The sequence below is a fragment of the Ranitomeya variabilis genome, chromosome 3, assembly GCF_051348905.1.
Source record: "Ranitomeya variabilis isolate aRanVar5 chromosome 3, aRanVar5.hap1, whole genome shotgun sequence".
NCBI lineage: Eukaryota > Metazoa > Chordata > Amphibia > Anura > Dendrobatidae > Ranitomeya > Ranitomeya variabilis.
Genome location: NC_135234.1, coordinates 313,550,149 through 313,567,074, shown reverse-complemented (window position 1 = coordinate 313,567,074; position 16,926 = coordinate 313,550,149).

Genomic DNA, 16,926 nt, shown 5'->3' with positions numbered 1-16,926 from the left:
CTCAGGACTAAACTGAACAAGAAGTTTAAAGCCCATGGCACTGTGGCTAACCTTCCTAGATGTGGATGGAAAAGAAAAATTGACAAGAGATTTCAACACAAGATTGTGCGGATGTACATAAAAAAATCCCGAAGCAATAATATCCAAACCGAGCTGGTGGAACTGCGTCAAACCTAAAAAAAACTTTTGAATATACAATCAGCTAAAATTTACATGAGATGCAAACAGAAGTTTTACCTCTATGGTAATAGAGGCAGTAAACTCATGACTTAACTACTTAACCCCTTTCTGACATTGGACGTACTATCCCGTCGAGGTGGGGTGGGCCCGTATGACCACCGACGGGATAGTACGTCCAGCGCGATCGGCGACGCTCACGGGGGGAGCGCCGCCGATCGCGGCCGGGTGTCAGCTGATTATCACAGCTGACATCCGGCACTATGTGCCAGGAGCGGTCACGGACCGCCCCCGGCACATTAACCCCCGGCACACCGCGATCAAACATGATCGCGGTGTGCCGGCGGTACAGGGAAGCATCGCGCAGGGAGGGGGCTCCCTGCGTACTTCCCTGAGACCCCCGGAGCAACGCGATGTGATCTTGCTCTTACCTCCTCCTCGCTGCAGGTGCCCGGATCCAAGATGGCCGCGGCATCCGGGTCCTGCAGGAAGGAAGGTGGCTTACCGAGTGCCTGCTCAGAGCAGGTGCTTGGTAAGCCTGCAGTGCTGTAAGTGTCAGATCACCGATCTGTGATGTCCCCCCCTGGGACAAAGTAAAAAAGTTAAAAAAAAAATTTCCACATGTGTAAAAAAAAAAAAAAAATCCTACATAAAGAAAAAAATATATATATTATTCCCTTAAATACATTTCTTTATCTAAATAAAAAAATAAAACATGTGCATAAAAAAGAAAAAGTTTGCAGCACTCACCCCGTTTATTTCTTCAGTTCTTTATTCAAACACAATTATCCATGATAGGATGTGGCACAAAGACGGCTTGGGCTTGTGAGGGGAGCAGGGATGTGCAGGAACGAGACGGACGACGGCCGTTTCGCGCGTTTGCGCTTCTACGGGTCCACGTCTTTGTGCCACATCCTATCATGGATAATTGTGTTTGATTAAAGAACTGAAGAAATAAACGGGGTGAGTGCTGCAAACTTTTTCTTTTTTATGCACATGACACTGGATTGTTGTATCCTTTGCATAGCACCGCCCCTGTCTTCCGAAGAGTTGCTATACCCCCTCAGCTTTAGAGGGTTTCCCTTGCGGGCACAACTTAAAAAACTACATGTCCATTCAGTGCCAGTGCTTTGTCTTCTCACGTTTTACTTTAAAAAAATAAAACAATAAAAGTACACATATTTAGTATCGCCGCGTCCGTAACGACCCCACCTATAAAACTATATCACTAGTTAACCCCTTCAGTGAACACCGTAGGAAAAAAAAAAGAGGCGAAAAACAACGCTTTATTATCATACCGCCGAACAAAAAGTGGAATAACATGCGATCAAAAAGACAGATATAAATAACCATGGTACCGCTGAAAACGTCATCTTGTCCCGAAAAAAATTAGCCGCCATACAGCGTCATCAAAGAAAAAATAAAAAAGTTATAGTCCTCAGAATAAAGCGATGCCAAAATAATTATTTATTCTATAAAATAGTTTTTATCGTATAAAAGCGCCAAAACATAAAAAAATTATATAAATGAGGTATCACTGTAATCGTACTGACCCGAAGAATAAAACTGCTTTTATTTATACTTTACCAAACATGGAACGGTATAAACGCCTCCCCCAAAAGAAATTCATGAATAGCTGGTTTTTGGTCATTCTGCCTCACAAAAATCGGAATAAAAAGCGATCAAAAACTGTCACGTGTCCGAAAATGTTACCAATAAAAACGTCAACTCGTCCCGCAAAAAACAAGACCTCACATGACTCTGGACCAAAATATGGAAAAATTATAGGTCTCAAAATGTGGAGACGCAAAAACTTTTTTGCTATAAAAAGCGTCTTTTAGAGTGTGACGGCTGCCAATCATAAAAATCCGCTATAAAAAATGCTATAAAAGTAAATCAAACCCTCCTTCATCACCCCCTAGTTAGGGAAAAATAGTAAAATAAAAAAAATGTATTTATTTCCATTTTCCCATTAGGGCTAGGGTTAGGGCTAGGGTTAGGGTTACGGCTAGGGTTAGGGCTGGGGTTAGGGTTGGGGCTAGGGTTGGAGCTAAAGTTAGGGTTGGGGCTAAAGTTAGGGTTAGGGTTGGGGCTAAAGTTAGGGTTAGGATTACATTTACGGTTGGGATTAGGGTTGGGATTAGAGTTAGGGGTGTGTCAGGGTTAGGGGTGTGGTTAGGGTTACCGTTGGGATTAGGGTTAGGGGTGTGTTTGGATTAGGGTTTCAGTTAGAATTGGGGAGTTTCCACTGTTTAGGCACATCAGGGGCTCTCCAAACGCGACATGGCGTCCGATCTCAATTCCAGCCAATTGGTTTACCCCAACATATGTGTTATCAGCGTACTCGGGACAAATTGGACAACAACTTTTGGGGTCCAAGTTCTCTTGTTACCCTTGGGAAAATATAAATTTGGGGGGCTAAAAATAATTTTTGTGGGAAAAAAAAAGATTTTTTATTTTCACGGCTCTGCGTTGTAAACTGTAGTGAAACACCTGGGGGTTCAAAGTTCTCACAACACATCTAGATAAGTTCCTTGGGAGGTCTAGTTTCCAATATGGGGTCACTTGTGGGGGGTTTCTACTGTTTGGGTACATCAGGGGCTCTGCAAATGCAACGTGATGCCTGCAAACCAATCTATCTAAGTCTGCATTCCATATGGCACTCCTTCCCTCCCGAACACTGCCATGCGCCCAAACAGTGGTTCCCCCCCACATATGGGGTATCAGCGTACTCATGACAAATTGGACAACAACTTTTGGGGTCCAATTTATCCTGTTACCCTTGTGAAAATACAAAACTGGGGGCTAAAAAAATCATTTTTGTGAAAAAAAAATAATAATTTTTATTTTCACGGCTCTGCGTTATAACCTGTAGTGAAACACTTGAGGGATCAAAGCTCTCAAAACACATCTAGATAAGTTCCTTAGGGGGTCTACTTTACAAAATGGTGTCACTTGTGGGGGGGTTTAATGTTTAGGCACATCAGGGGCTCTCCAAACGCGACATGGCGTCCCATCTTAATTCCAGTCAATTTTGCATTAAAAAGTCAAATGGCGCTCCTTCCCTTCCGAGCTCTGCCATGCGCCCAAACAGTCGTTTACCCCCACATATGGGGTATCGGCGTACTCAGGACAAATTGCACAACAACTTTTGTGGTATAATTTCTTCTCTTACCCTTGGGAAAATAAAAAACTGGGGGCGAAAAGATAATTTTTGTGAAAAAATGATTTTTTATTTTTACGGCTCTGCATTATAAACTTCTGTGAAGCAATTGTTGGGTCAAAGTGCTCACCACACATCTAGATAAGTTCCTTAAGGGGTCTACTTTCCAAAATGGTGTCACTTGTGGGGGGTTTCAATGTTTAGGCACATCAGGGGCTCTTCAAACGCAACATGGCGTTCCATCTCAATTCCAGTCAATTTTGCATTGAAAAGTCAAATGGCGCTCCTTCCCTTCCGAGCTCTGCGGTGCGCCCAAACAGTGGTTTACCCCCACATATGGGGTATCGGAGTACTCAGGACAAATTGTACAACAACTTTTGGGGTGCATTTTCTCCTGTTACCCTTGGTAAAATAAAACAAATTGGAGCTGAAATAAATTTTGTGTAAAAAAAATTTAAATGTTAATTTTTATTTAAACATTCCAAAAATTCCTGTGAAACACCTGAAGGGTTAATAAATTTCTTGAATGTGGTTTTGAGCACCTTGAGGGGTGCACTTTTTAGAATGGTGTCACACTTGGGTATTTTCTATCATATAGACCCCTCAAAATGACTTCAAATGAGATGTGGTCCCTAATAAAAAAAATGGTGTTGTAAAAATGAGAAATTGCTGGTCAACTTTTAACCCTTATAACTCCCTAACAAAAAAAAATTTTGGTTCCTAAATTGTGCTGATGTAAAGTATACATGTGGGAAATGTTACCTATTAAGTATTTTGTGTGACATATCTCTGTGATTTAAGGGCATAAAAATTCAAAGTTGGAAAATTGCGAAATTTTCAAAATTTTCGCCAAATTTCCGTTTTTTTTACAAATAAACGCAAGTTATATCGAAGAAATTTTACCACTATCATGAAGTACAATATGTCACGAGAAAACAGTGTCAGAATCGCCAAGATCCGTTGAAACGTTCCAGAGTTATAAACTCATAAAGGGACAGTGGTCAGAATTGTAAAAATTGGCCCGGTCATTAACGTGCAAACCACCCTTGGGGGTGAAGGGGTTAAGAAACGTAACGAAAAGAGGTTTATAAATCACATTAAATCTGCCAATAAATCCTCTAAACATGAAACTGTCGACATTGCTGAAGAGTTCAGATCCTTCTAAGAAGGCCTATATAATCTACCCACTCCAATAAACATGAAGGAACCCTCAGAGGCTTCTGGAAAAATAAACACATTTTTGGCACCCCTTAGACTCCCCAAGGTATTCTTAGATGATTGCCAGACATTAATAGCGCCCATCTCCCCTAAAGAAATATTAGATACGCTGGCAACAATCCCCAATGGGAAAGCTCCAGGGCCAGATGGCCTGCCCATTATCTACTATAAAAAATTTCTTAAGCACTTGCTGCCCCACTTGACATTGCTGTTTAACTCATACCTAGAAGGCCTACCCTTACCCAGACAATCCTTAGAGGCCTCTATATCAGTTATCCCGAAAGAAGGAAAGAATCCTACCTCCTGTACTAGCTACAGACCAATATCCTTACTCAACGCAGACACAAAATTCTGGCAAACAGACCCAAACTACCCAAACTCATCCATTCTGACCAGGCCGGGTTTGTAAGGGGAAGGGAGGGGAAGGATAACTCAGCTAAAATCATTCAATCTATTATGTTTGCTAGGAACAGGGGGATACCTCTGACCCTCCTATCCACAGATGCTGAGAAAGCTTTTGATAGGGTGAGTTGGAGATTCATGGGACAGGTAATGATCAAGTTTGGCTTTCCGCCTCAGTTTATTCATGCTGTATTTTCCCTTTACTCACAAACTACGGCCAGAGTGAGAATAAATGGCACCCTATCAAATAGCTTCGACATACACAATGGCACTAGACAGGGGTGCCCATTGTCCCCTTCCTTGTTCATCTTGGTCATAGAAACATTAATACAGAAAATCAGACAAGAAACATCTATAATAGGATTGAGAGTGGGCCCTATAGAATTAAAAACGTTAGCATTTGCTGACGACCTACTCTTTCTGATCACTAACCCCTCCCACGCGCTCCCGGCCATACTTGATATCTTTCAACAATTCAGATAGTTATCCAATTTTAAAATTAATGCCTCAAAATCTGAAGCATTGAACATCTCCCTACCACACTCCCAACTAAATATCCTACTTACCCAAACCCCATTTTCCTGGGTCACAAATTCCATAAAATATTTTGGGACAACGATAATGAGAGACCCAGACAATCTCTTTCAAACTAACTATAGCACACTCCTTTAAAAAAAGTGGAAAGTTTGACAAAAACATACAATTTACCTACACTTTCATGGATGGGACGTATAAATGTTTTTAAAGCATATATATTGCCGATAATCCTATATACTTTTAGTATGATCCCTATTAATGTACCACAAACCTTCTTTAGGAATTTAAAATCGATAATTTCAAAATTCATCTGGAACAAGAAACCAGCTAGACTACCCTAGAAGTTTCTTTCCCACTCATGTTCATCAGGCGGATTGGGAGTCCCGGATCTAACTCTATACTTCAAAGCAGTACATCTGTGTAGATGGTTAAAAATTGTGACTAGTTTTGAGAGAGGAGATCAAAACATCATCGATTTAGCATTACTGGGCTCTGAGGGAATACCCTGCCTTTGGTCGTTAGCAAGACCCCCTTCTCGTCTTAGACTAGATGAGGTGACCTTAACTACACTTCGAATTAAACGCTTAGTGAATAATGACCTCCCCCCAGAAACCTTTCCCTCTTTATTAGCCCCTATATGCACCATCCCTTTCCTGCTCGAACCCGACTTTCGAGATCCATATGGTCTCTGGTCCTCACTACCTAAAGAATCTTTAAATAGTTTCTATAATAACTAAATCCTTTACAGAGCGTCCTGGCCTACAACATCACTGAACCATCCAAAAAATTTCCTCCAGACACAGCATGTTAGACGAACACTTAATCAATTTAGACGAAAGTTCCCAATTAAATCTAACTGGTCCTGGCTTGATATATTGTCTAAAGCTCCTCACCCAAAAATGAAAAATATCTCTCGCATTTATTCGCAACTTAATACCCCCTTAGGGAAACCAAAACCCTCTTTTATTCATTCATGGGAAATGGAACTTAATGTTAACCTTACAGATGTCCAAATAGCAAAAAATCCTGACATATGCACGTGGCTTCTTCAGATGCATCCTACTTCAGGAAAATTCTTACAAAATATTAACAAGATGGCACCTAACCCCAGCCAAATTACACCATCTAGGACTCATAGAATCAAGTTCATGTTGGCGCTGCCATAATTCCAAACAATATTGGAAAGATATAAATAACACTCTTCAGAAACTACAAATAACCAAAACTAATCTTCAAGCAACTGAAGTCTTACTCTCTTGCCCATCCAAAAATTATAGGCCCAAAAAACATAGCCTTCTCCCTCTGATGATTTGCGCTCCAAAGTATTTAATTACTCTACATTGGAAGGATGAGTCTCCACCTACTTGGACGGAATGGTCCTCCAAAGTTAACCAAATTTCCCGCCTTGAGGCGCTCACAAGTTGGGAGATGGGCAACCATGATCTATATGTTAAGAGATGGTCACCTTGGAGGGAATTGCAAACATTCAAACCCCCTTAGCCAGAGGCGTAGCTAGGGTTTCAACTTAGGGGGGGCGAAACATCTGCGTGGGCCCCTAATCAGCTAACCCTGATTACAGCTACGGTTGCGCACTCTTATTGTGAATATAGGGGAACCTCAGAATATGACCCTACTGTTATTGAAAATAAATCTATATACAAAAACAAACATTGACGTTACCGCCATATTGGACCATATGCACAATAATAATGTCCCCTAAGTTCCCCCATGTACTGCTCCATTATACACAGTATCGTGAGCTTAAAGCTTCCCAATACACAGTATAAGGCCCCCACAACTCCCCTATACACAGTATGATGATTCTATAACTCCCCAATACACCGTATGATGTTCCCACTGCTCCCCTCTACACAGTATGATACCACTGCTCCCCTATAGATAGTATGAGCCCAATGCTCCCCTATACACAGTATAATGCTGACAGAACTCCACTATAGAAAGTATAATGCCCCCCAGAGCTCCCCTATATGCAGTGTAATGGGCCAACAGCTCCCATATGCACAATATGCCTTCACAGTTCCCTATACACAGTATGATGGGCCCGCAGCTCCCTTATACACAGTATGATGGACCCGCAGCTCCCGTATAAACAGTATGATGGATCCGCAGCTCCCTTATACACAGTATGATGGACCCGCAGCTCCCATATACACAGTAGGATGGACCCGCAGTTCCCTTATACACAGTATGATGGACTCACAGCTCCCTTATACACAGTATGATGGACTCACAGCTCCCTGTAATGATTTGGATGTCCCGGTCATTTACTCATCCTCTGGCGTATTAACTATTTTGTGGCACTGCTGCAGTGCCGTGGCTCAAACTTGTGAGCGCAGCTTCTGACTGGCCAGAAGTGAGAAGCTATGTCACAAGCGCTCAATGTAAGACTATGAGGCTATGTGCACTTGTTGCGGATTCGTGTGCGGATTTACCGCGGATTTCCTACGTTTTTTGTGCTGATTTCACCTGCGTTTTACCACCTGCGGATTCCTATACAGGAGCAGGTGCAAAACGCTGCAGAATCCGCACAAAATTGACATGCTGCGAAAAATACAACGCATCGTTTCTGCGCTGTATTTTCCGCACCATGGGCACTGCGGATTTGGTTTTCCATAGGTTTACATGGCACTGTAAACCAGATGGAAAACTGATGCGAATCCGCAGCGGCCAATCCGCACTGTGTGCACATAGCCTGAGAGTGAGGCCGGGGTCACACTAGACCGTAATACGCACGAGTGCTATGCAATAAAAAATCGCATAGCACTCGGCCCAATGTTAATCTATGGTGCAGCTCCCATCATCCGATATTTTCTCACCCGTATTCCGGATCCAAGTGAAATCGCAGCATGCTGCGATTGTCAGTGTGTCTCGGCCGAGAATCGCCAATGCAAGTTTATGGGTGCGCAAAAAAATCGGATTACACACGGACCAGGCGTGTGCATTGCGAGAAATACAGAAGACTTCTCCAGGTGACAGGAAATTGAATCATCCATTATCAGGAAGCTTTGGCATGCTAATTTATGGCCCACGCTGGATTGCAAAGCGGGAAGCACGCCTCCACGGAGTGTACTGTGTAACAGCATGGCCAGGCATATAAATGTTGAGATGCTGATTGCTCTGGTCCATGATAGACCAGAATTATGGGACCAACGCGACGCACATTATGCGGATCGTGCACGTAAAGACGCAGCATGGAGGGCAATCTGTCGCCACATGTTCCCCGATTTTGATGAGCGACCTCAAGAGGTTCAGCAAGAAATTTGTAAGTACCATCCTTTACCAAAAAATGGGTTTTTATATTGGGTTCCTGAGAAAAATAGGCATGAACACATCATATGTGGTGTGTTTATGAGTGATGTAAATGTTCAAAGCTCTTGGTTGAGGCTACAAAAACATTAACAAGACACACAAATATGGTTCAAATATAGTAGCTATAGTCCTTTCATATATTACCAAGGGAGTTTTATGTCCCCTTAGGCTCCAGGGCCTGTGTGTGATTGCAAACCCTGGACCTGTTGGAGTTATGTGCTTGGCCAGCATGGTGGCTCAGTGGATAGGAGTCCTGGGTTCAAATCCCACCAATGACAAAATCTGCAAAGAGTTTGTATGTTCTTTCCGTGTTTGCGTGGGTTTCCTCTGGGCACTCCGCTTTCCTCACACAATCCAAAGACATACAGTACTGATAGGGAATTTAGATTGGGAGCCCCATTGGTGACAGCAATGATAATGTCTGTAAAAAACTGCAGAATATGTTATCGGTATCTAAAAATAAAGATTATTTATTATTATTTGTTAGTCCCAAAACAACTTTTGATTCTTTGCAGTGAATGATGTCACTAGACACTGGCGGAGTTGCCGGGATCAATACCGGCGTGAACGTCAAGTTTCTGGGCGGAGTGGTGATGCAGCACCCAAAAAAAGGAAATATCTTTATTTTGATCGGCTGAATTTTCTTGCACCGGTGATGGAGCTCAGACCGTAAGTGCATGCATGTCCCAAAATCTTTTACACATCTTCTAACGTGAATATGTTTCTAATTTTTTCCTCTAAAATCATTTGTGAAATACAGAACAGAGTCCAATCTGACAGAAAGAGAGACTGCATCTGACTCGGAGTTGGTGATTGACCCCGTTGGTGAAGGTTCCGAAATGGCTGGACCATCAGGGCAAGCACCAAGCAGCAACCAACCACCACCACCACAACCAGCAGCAGCGTCTTCTGCCACACAGGAGGCCAATCCAGAGGTTGAGGAAGGGGGCCAGAGCAGCAGTCCAACCTTGGCTCTGGATACATCACCACAGCCTACTACAAGACCAAACCGTGGTCGGCGCAGAAGGGTGGCTTCTAACCCTGGCACCAGGAGGCAAGTGGATACAGGGGTGTTGGACTATTTGTCAAGGGCTGCACATGACGATGGGGAGGAAGCGTACTTCCGTAGTCTTGCCCACTATTTACGCCCCATTCCACGCTCGCTCAGGCTGCGGACCAGAGGTTGTCTACAAATTGTTATTGATGCGGCAACACCCCCAAACAACCCCACTCATGTGTTCAACTACCTTGAACGGTGGCAAATGTCACCTACAAATGTTCTGGCGGTGCAAGACCTTCCACAGGAACAAAACCAAACAGTTGCAGCACCACCCTTGCCACGTATAGCTCCACAACACCACCAAAACAGGCCAATTAATGAATATCCAGCAAATGCCCAATCTGACCACTTGAACAGACACATGTTTGGAGACTGGTCCCAACATGTGTCTGCTCGACATGGCCATATTGGGGGGTACGACCAAATGGGTCAATACAGTACACAGGACTTGATGCCCTTCTACCCTCAACATCAAGTTTTACCTCACACACAGGATAGAAACTTGCAACAACACCCTACATATATATCTGCCATACCACAGGTTGACAGTCTGGTTGGTCCACCACCTAGGCCAAGTTCAGCACATGCTGGACACCCGCCATCACCATCGCCACCCCCAACCTACCAGAACCTGTAATTTCTGTAACAAACGTTTTGGCAGGTCATTTATGCTTTTTAATGTGAAAAGTTATTTGCGCCATTGGCATGTTCTGGTTTCTGGTTTACTCTGGTTAACCCCTTCCTGACATCGGACGTACTATCCCGTCGAGGTGGGGTGGGCCCCCATGACCACGGACGGGATAGTACGTCCAGCGCGATCGGCGGCGCTCACGGGGGGAGCGCGGCCGATCGCGGCCGGGTGTCACCTGCCTATCGCAGCTGACATCCGGCACTATGTGCCAGGAGCGGTCACGGACCGCTCCCGGCACATTAACCCCCGGCACACCGCGATCAAACATGATCGCGATGTGCCGGCGGTGCAGGGAAGCATCGCGCAGGGAGGGGGCTCCCTGCAGGATTCCCTGAGCCCCCCGCAGCAACGCGATGTGATCGCATTGCTGCGAGGGTCTTACCTCCCTCCCTGCCTGCTCCAGACCCGGATCCAAGATGGCCGCGGATCCGGGTCCTGCAGGGAGGGAGGTGGCTTGACAGAAGCCTGCTCAGAGCAGGCACTGTGAAGCAGCCTGCACTTCTCTCAGATCGGTGATCTGTCAGAGTGCTATGCAAACTGGCAGATCACCGATCTGTATTGTCCCCCCCTGGGGCAAAGTAAAAAAGTTAAAAAAAAAAATTCCAAATGTGTAAAAAAAAAAAAAAAAAAATAAATAAAAATATTCCAAAATAATGAAAAAAAATATATATATTATTCCCATAAATACATTTCTTTATCTAAATAAAATAAAAAAAACAATAAAAGTACACGTATTTAGTATCGCCGCGTCCGTAACGACCCGACCTATAAAACTGTCCCACTAGTTAACCCCTTCAGTAAACACCGTAAGAAAAAAAAAAAAAAAACGAGGCAAAAAACAACGCTTTATTATCATACCGCCGAACAAAAAGTGGAATAACACGCGATCAAAAAGACAGATATAAATAACCATGGTACCGCTGAAAGCGTCATCTTGTCCCGCAAATAACGAGCCGCCACACAGCATGATGAGCAAAAAAATAAAAAAGTTATAGTCCTGAGAATAAAGCGATGCAAAAATAATTATTTTTTCCATAAAATAGTTTTTATCATATAAAAGCGCCAAAACATAAAAAAATAATATAAATGAGGTATCACTGTAATCGTACTGACCCGAAGAATAAAACTGCTTATCAATTTTACCAAACGCGGAACGGTATAAACGCCTCCCCCAAAAGAAATTCATGAATAGCTGGTTTTTGGTCATTCTGCCTCACAAAAATCGGAATAAAAAGCGATCAAAAACTGTCACATGTCCGAAAATGTTACCAATAAAAACGTCAACTCGTCCCGCAAAAAACAAGACCTCACATGACTCTGTGGACCAAAATATGGAAAATTTATAGCTCTCAAAATGTGGTAACGCAAAAAATATTTTTTGCAATGAAAAGCGTCTTTCAGTGTGTGACGGCTGCCAATCATAAAAATCCGCTAAAAAACTCGCTATAAAAGTAAATCAAACCCCCCTTCATCACCCCCTTAGTTAGGGAAAAAAAAAAAAGTATTTATTTCCATTTTCCCATTAGGGCTAGGGTTGGAGCTAGGGTTAAGGCTACAGTTAGGGTTGGGGCTAAAGTTAGGGTTAGGGTTGGGGCTAAAGTTACGGTTAGGGTTTAGATTACATTTACGGTTGGGAATAGGGTTGGGATTAGGGTTAGGGGTGTGTCAGGGTTAGAGGTGTGGTTAGGGTTACTGTTGGGATTAGGGTTAGGGGTGTGTTTGGATTAGGGTTTCAGTTATAATTGGGGGGTTTCCACTGTTTCGCCACATCAGGGGCTCTCCAAACGCGACATGGCGTCCGATCTCAATTCCAGCCAATTCTGCGTTGAAAAAGTAAAACAGTGCTCCTTCCCTTCCGAGCTTTCCCGTGTGCCCAAACAGGGGTTTACCCCAACATATGGGGTAGCAGCGTACTCGGGACAAATAGGACAACAACCTTTGGGGTCCAATTTCTCCTGTTACCCCTGGGAAAATACAAAACTGGGGGCTAAAAAATAATTTTTGTGGGAAAAAAAAATATTTTTTATTTTCACGGCTCTGCGTTATAAACTGTAGTGAAACACTTGGGGGTTCAAAGTTCTTACAACACATCTAGATAAGTTCCTTGGGGGGTCTAGTTTCCAAAATGGGGTCACTTGTGCGGGGCTTCTACTGTTTAGGTACATTAGGGGCTCTGCAAACGCAATGTGACGCCTGCAGACCATTCCATCTAAGTCTGCATTCCAAATGGCGCTCCTTCCCTTCCGAGCCCTCCCATGCATCCAAACGGTGGTTCCCCCCACATATGGGGTATCAGCGCACTCAGGACAAATTGGACAACAACTTTTGGGGTCCAATTTCTCCTGTTACCCTCGGGAAAATACAAAACTGGGGGCTGAAAAATAATTTTTGTGGGAAAAAATTTTAGTTTTATTTTTACGGCTCTGCATTATAAACTTCTGTGAAGCCCTTGGTGGGTCAAAGCGCTCACCACACATCTAGATAAGTTCCTTAGGGGGTCTACTTTCCAACATGGTGTCACTTGTGGGGGGTTTCAATGTTTAGGCACATCAGTGGCTCTCCAAACGCAACATGGCGTCCCATCTCAATTCCTGTCAATTTTGCATTGAAAAGTCAAACGGTGCTACTTCCCTTCCGAGCTCTCCCATGCGCCCACACAGTGGTTTACCCCCACATATGGGGTATCAGCGTACTCAGGACAAATTGTACAACAACTTTTGGGGTCCAATTTCTTCTCTTACCCTTGGGAAAATAAAAAATTGGGGGTGAAAAGATAATTTTTGTGAAAAAATATGATTTTTTATTTTTACGGTTCTGCATTATAAACTTCTGTGAAGCACTTGGTGGGTCAAAGTGCTCACCACACCTCTAGATAAGTTCCTTAGGGGGTCTACTTTCCAAAATGGTGTCACTTGTGGGGGGTTTCAATGTTTAGGCACATCAGTGGCTCTCCAAACGCAACATGACGTCCCATCTCAATTCCTGTCAATTTTGCATTGAAAAGTCAAACGGCGCTCCTTCCCTTCCGAGGTCTCCCATGCGCCCAAACAGTGGTTTATCCCCACATATGGGGTATCAGCGTACTCAGGACGAATTGTACAACAACTTTTGGGGTCCAATTTCTTCTCTTACCCTTGGGAAAATAAAAAATTGGGGGCGAAAAATAATTTTTGTGAAAAAATGTGATTTTTTATTTTTACGGTTCTGCATTATAAATTTCTGTGAAGCACTTGGTGGGTCAAAGTGCTTACCACACCTCTAGATAAGTTCCTTAGGGGGTCTACTTTCCAAAATGGTGTCACTTGTGGGGGGTTTCAATGTTTAGGCACATCAGGGGCTCCCCAAACGCAACATGGCGTCCCATCTCAATTCCAGTCAATTTTGCATTGAAAAGTCAAATGGCGCTCCTTCGCTTCCGAGCTCGGTCATGCACACAAACAGTGGTTTACCCCCACATATGGGGTATCGGCGTACTCAGGACAAATTGTACAACAACTTTTGGGGTCCATTTTCTCCTGTTACCCTTGGTAAAATAAAACAAATTGGAGCTGAAGTAAATTTTTTGTGAAAAAAAGTTAAATGTTCATTTTTATTTAAACATTCCAAAAATTCTTGTGAAGCACCAGAAGGGTTAATAAACTTCTTGAAGATGGTTTTGAGCACCTTGAGGGGTGCAGTTTTTAGAATGGTGTCACACTTGGTTATTTTCTATCATATAGACCCCTCAAAATGACTTCAAATGAGATGTGGTCCCTAAAAAAAAATGGTGTTGTAAAAATGAGAAATTGCTGGTCAACTTTTAACCCTTATAACTCCCTAACAAAAAAAAATTTTGGTTCCAAAATTGTGCTGATGTAAAGTAGACATGTGGGAAATGTTACTTATTAAGTATTTTGTGTGACATATCTCTGTGATGTAAGGGCATAAAAATTCAAAGTTGGAAAATTGCAAAATTTTCAAAATTTTCGCCAAATTTCCATTTTTTTTGCAAATAAACGCAGGTAATATCAAAGAAATTTTACCACTATCATGAAGTACAATATGTCACGAGAAAACAATGTCAGAATCGCCAAGATCCGTTGAAGCGTTACACAGTTATAACCTCATAAAGGGACAGTGGTCAGAATTGTAAAAATTGGCCCGGTCATTAACGTGCAAACCACCCTTGGGGGTGAAGGGGTTAATATGCCTACAATTACATATGATGTCAATATGTTTTTGGCAAATATATATATGCTTTGAGCAGTAAAAATGTTTTTCCAAATATGAGTGTTATGTATTCTTCGGACTAAAAAGATGATGTGGCAACTTAACAATTTTTTTTTTTTTTAAAGGAGAAACATACTACACAATTCAAACATGAACATTATGCTATTTATTAACTAACAATATAACTAAACTTTAAAGCACAACAGCATTGTCTTGCCAATCAGTCGCTCCCTCTGGTGACACAAAATAATTTATTAACACATCACAAACTTTTAGGCCTGAGGGCTGACGACGAGAAGGAAGAACACGTGGAGTAGTCAAGACAGTATTAGCATAATCAATTTCAACAGCAGCAGATGGTGGGCAATCATGGTATCTAGTAAAGTTGTGAAGAACAACACATGCTTTGATTACACCATTGACATTGCCTTCACTCAGTTGTATTGCGGACTGAAGTACCCGCCATTTTGCAGTGAGAATGCCGAATGAACACTCTACCAGACGGCGGGCACGGGAAAGGCGCAAATTAAAAATTCGACGCCGGTAGTCCAGGCCTCTCCGTGGATATGGCCTCATGACGTTCCTTGATAATTGAAACGCCTCATCTGCTACCATCATGTAAGGCACCGCATCCAAATTCGCCCCTGGTAGGTTACTTGGGGGTGGGACATCCAAATCATTGTTGCGCAGCCGCCGACCCATAATGGAAGAACTGAAGACTCTAGAGTCTCCAGTTCTCCCATAGGCCCCAATATCTACAATTATAAACCTGTAGTTGCTGTCGACTAGGGCCAACAGCACTACAGAGAAAAACTGTTTATAATTATAGAATTGGGTCCCTGATCCCGGTGGATGAGCTTTCCGTCTAGAGCCCCAATACAGTGCGGAAACTGGCAGGTGTCCTGAAATCCTTGGGCAATACGTAACCAATCGGACATTTTCGGCTCAGGCATCACCTCTTGATGGAGTCTTCTCCATATTTCCGTGCATGTATCCCGCACAATTCCCGAAATTGTCGATTTGCCAAGTAAAAACTCTAAATGCAGTGCCGCATATGATAGTCCAGTGGCAAGGAAGCTAAAAGAAAAAAGAGAATTTTTTCACCCTACAAAATTAACACATTACAGTGTTCTCTGGGCCAAAACTACAATTAGATAAATAATATGCCATGATTCATCAAACATTAAGGACATGCGATGGCTTTGATGTTCGATACAATAAAATATTCTAAAATAAGCCTAAATTATGTCGAAGTTTCCTAACCAGTTAATTAGCTAATTTTCACAATGGGTAAGACCATTAAACACAAAACATTGTTTGGAAACAGAGGATTTATACATACCGTAAAGTAAGGATAAGGCGCTCCTCTGCAGAAATAGATTTGCGCATCCTGGTGTCCTTCTTGGTAATCCCTGGTCGCAAAATCTCCAACAAAATATCAAACGTTTGTATCCTCATCCGACAATAGTTGAAGAACTTGTCTGGATTTGTCCTCAGAGCAGCATACAGACGGTTGAAATGTCCTTTATTGATCCGTTGCTTCATAAGTGGATGTACCCACATCCGTCTCCGCCTCCTCGGATCTCCAATAACTGGGTATGGCTCTCCAAAACGTTGGGAAAGTACCCAGTTGTAAAGCACACGCTCTGTGGTGTTAAAAGTCAGTAGATCCGACATGTTGCTCATCAAGCAGAAGTGCACCAACACAAGCAGGGACTCTGCTGCCTAGATTGGTGGCTGCCACCTGTTTTAGGGCCATTAAATAATGTTCTTGGTGATGATTTAAATTTTTACAGGTGCAAAAACCGTTATATGTCCATTTTGCAAGCTTGAGAGAAAATCTCGCAAGACGGATGGCATACGGATGTCACACGGATGTCACACGGATCATTTGATGCGAAAAAAACGCATCCTCGCACTGTACACGGATAACTGTTTTGTTAACATTATTGCGATTCTCGTCTGTGAAAAACGGACCGTTTTTTTATACGTTGTGTGTGTCCCCGGCCTGAGAAAGAGGCCAGAACAATGCTCTCATAGACTCACATTGATTAGTGACCTCTGCGCTGCTCCATGAAACACTGGAGCCTCGGACAGGACACAAACTGCAGAAGACGGAGCCGAGCGGAGACAAAAACA